The sequence below is a fragment of the Hipposideros armiger genome, unplaced genomic scaffold, assembly GCF_001890085.2.
Source record: "Hipposideros armiger isolate ML-2016 unplaced genomic scaffold, ASM189008v1 scaffold_669, whole genome shotgun sequence".
NCBI classification, from domain to species: Eukaryota; Metazoa; Chordata; class Mammalia; order Chiroptera; family Hipposideridae; genus Hipposideros; species Hipposideros armiger.
In genome coordinates this window covers 998,643-1,002,211 of record NW_017732019.1, presented here as the reverse complement: position 1 = coordinate 1,002,211, position 3,569 = coordinate 998,643, and the positions used below count along the sequence as shown (strand labels likewise).

The following is a 3,569-nucleotide window of genomic DNA, read 5'->3' as shown; positions in this document are numbered from 1 at the left end:
TCTCTCTCTCTCTCTCTCTCTCTCTCTCTCTCTCTCTCTCTCCTTCTCTCTCCCTTCCCCTCCCTCCCTCTCTTTCTCTCCTGGGCTAGACCCGTTCTCTTCCCTGAGAATATATCACTAATGAACCTTGTTTGCGTATTAATCAGCTTGCTGACCTTTGATTCTTCACTGTGTTGACAAGAACCAACACTCCTGTAACACCAGCACCTAAATCTCTTTGCAGAGAGTTTTCTGGGTCACCAGTGCCTATATGCCAAGTGTTAGATATTGACTCTCCCTGTCTTTGTGGGAACAGCCTTCAGTGGATCATTGACAGGAAGTGGCTACCAATGAATGATAAAAGTACTCTAGGTCCCTTGCACCCCAGGTAGGATGCCTATCACCTTACCCTGATCTATTTTTCTTTATAGAAAATATCATTATTTGACATTTAAATATATTTTATATTTAGCTGTTTGTGAGCTGTCTCCCCCAATGGAATATAAAGTCTCATGAAGGAAGCCATATTTGTCTGTTGTGTTTATCGCATTTATCCCTAAGCACTTCAGACAGGGCCTAGTGCATAGTAGATATTAATAAATTTCTTTTGAATAAATTAAGAAACAATGAAAAATGCACACAGGATTAAAAAAACAACTATTTATAGTGGCCACTTTGGGAAGGGGAACTGGAAACTTGGGTGTCAGGTGAGAGAATAAGAGAGACTTACTTATCACTTCTCTATGTCCCAGGACCTTCAAACTTCTACAGCACCAAGAGTCCAGGCAGTGATCTTCATAGTGCTATAGACAAAAATGGTCTGCAAGAGTGAAGAACAGGTATGTGAGAACAACTGTACAGATTTACCTTTCTTCCTAAAAAAAGAGGAGGCATTGTTAACAATGAATTCATAGATTTTGAGTACATGTACGAGGTCAGAAAATTAAGTTCATAAACTTGTTGCAAAAATGTTGCTAACCTTTTTTTTATATCAGGGATTATTCATTATGAATTTGTACCAACTGGACACACAGTTAACCAAGTTTATTATTTGCAAGTGCTGAAAAGACTGTGTGAAAAAGTTAGACGACAGAACTTTTCACCAATTCATGGCTCTTTCATCACAAGAATGTACCAGCTCACACGGCACTGTCTGTGAGGGAGTTTTTAGCCAGTAAATAACTGTATTGGAACACCTTCCCTACTCACCTGATCTGGCCCCCAATGACTTCTTTTTTTTACCCAAAGAGAAAGGAAATATTGAAAGGAAGACATTTTTTATGACATTCAGGACATCAAGGGTAATACAATGACAGCGCCGATGGCCATTCTAGAAAAAGAGTTCTGCAATTGCTTTGAAGGGTAGACTAGGCGCTGGCACCAGTGCATAACTTTCCAAGGAGAGTACTTCAAAGGTGACCATAGTGATATTCAGCAATGAGGTATGTAGCACTTTTTCTAGGATGAGTTCACAAACCTAACTGTCAGACCTTGTATATCATTTATAAATTACATTATAGTCCTGTGTAGAAGGCATTTGCAATCCTGTGCACCAAGGTTTTCCCTCACAGCTTCCTGGGAGTTCTCAGATTCAGCTCACCTTACTCCCTCCCTGTAGGCATTTTACTTTAGGACCCTTTTCTGACTCTGTTTCTCCACTTCAGCAGAATCATTTCTACCTGATAGCCATGAAAAGTGCTGAAATTTGCTAATAATTGGCTGAACTAAAAGATTGAGATCAGAGCTATCCCTATCTTAACACTACACTTCAATCCTATTGAGTAAAGGGAATAGGGATAGAGCAGATGGAGCAGATGTTGGTACAACCATGCTTAACTAGAGAGTACGTCCCTGTGAATCACAGTCCCTCAGGTGTGTCCTGGCTGAGAACAAGCTGCAAACCACTGATCTGTAGTCCGCAATTGTGTACCTTGATTTTCTAATTATATAGACCCCTGTGGTACATATGTATCTACATTTCGTTGTTGTTGGGTTTTTTTGTTAAAGCAAGTCAGAAACTTTATTCCTTGGCTAAGGAATGGAGAAAGATAATCAAATGCCTTGTGATTCCTTGTCCCCAGTCCTAGGGAATTAGGAAAATAGTAAAGGGTCTGGGGGGGCAGGTAGGCTGGTTCAGGAGTGAGGATTCCTGAGGAAGGGTAAAGATCATAGACACTTCTTGTAAAGACTCCTTTGTGTACAGTATTTCTGAGCTCTTCAGAATATCAGGTATTAAAAATATTTATTATAGACTTGTTGGTTGACTGATTAACATTAAAAAGCATGAATATTGCCAGTAACTTATAATTATGTCACCATGGTTGTATAGTTGTATATCACCATAGTTAAGTATATAGAAATAATAAAAAAAACACAAAAAACCTTGCGTACGTACACACACACACACACACACACACACACATACACACACACACAGATGTACCTTTAGAAAAAACAGGAAGAGTGTCTCAATCATACCTGTTTACTCATAATGCCTAGGGAATGGCTTTGCTATAAATGTACACTATAATAACTAGGTAAATGGATGAATAAATAAAGTCCACAACATCCACCTTGATAATAATCATAGATACTACTAATATTTATTAAGCACTAACTGTGGGTTGGCCATTGAGCTAAGTCTTTATCATCATTTTCTCATTTAATCTTCACAATAATTATATATGAGCAGTTTTTATAATATTATAACTGAGAAAATGGGGCTTAGAAAGTCAAACAAGTAGTCCACAGCCACATAATTACTAAATGGCAGACCTGGGATTCAAGTCCAAAACTAATCCCAAAGCCAGTGGTCTTTATTAAGCAATAAAGACAAAACAAAACAAAACAAAACAAAACAAAACAAAACAAAACACTCTCTGGATGAGAAGATATTGAAATTTCTCCAATAAAATACTCCCATTCAATGACTCAGTTGTTTCTGAAAATAAGCTATAAATCAATATATTCTGCAAGAGCAGAAGTTGAACATGCCATTAGCAAAATCAATAGGGAGAGAAAAGTCAAGGGTCTTTAGAATAGAGCTCAGGACAGGTTGAAGTACATGGTCAAGAGAAATGAAAACACACATTTTAAAAACTTAATCAGAAGTTAGAGATAACCTTGAAAAATAGTAGACAATTGGAAATTGTCTGTTATAAAAATGGGAAGTTATTTCTCTGCCACGACTTCTATTTATTATAGATAAAATGTAGTGATTGAACATTTTTTTAATACAATATAAAGAGTTCAGTCTCATTCATCCAACAGGAACATTTCATATATGACCAAGGCACAGTTGGGTGAAAGAGACGCAACAGTTGGAAGGCTTAGGTGCCACTTGCAAGGAGTTCATTATCACTGGAGAGGTTGAGGAGACTACACACAGCTGGAAGAGAATGCCAAGTCAAGTGATGCCCCACCCGGTGGGTCCTGCCAGCCAGGCAGAGAAGTTTGGACTGATGGCTGTCAAATGGGAACTTCAGGGCAGCAAAGGGTTAAGGGGTCACTCTTTGCCTGGGCTGCATACACCACCATATTTTGGGTACTCACCACTGAGAAAAAGAGATGTGGTAAAAAAAAAAAAAAAA

The 3,569-nt window shown here is 38.3% G+C and overlaps 1 long non-coding RNA gene across 7 annotated transcripts in view; it reads right to left on the bottom strand.

Moving 5' to 3' along the window:
* The window catches only part of LOC109372867 (uncharacterized), a 45,996-nt gene that overhangs the window by 6,673 nt on the left and 35,754 nt on the right, over window positions 1-3,569 (bottom strand). For all 7 annotated transcript variants that reach the window (XR_002122111.1, XR_002122115.1, XR_002122114.1 and 4 more), the window contains one exon: window positions 710-799. This is a non-coding gene — a long non-coding RNA (uncharacterized LOC109372867). The remainder of the gene's footprint in view (window positions 1-709; window positions 800-3,569) is intronic.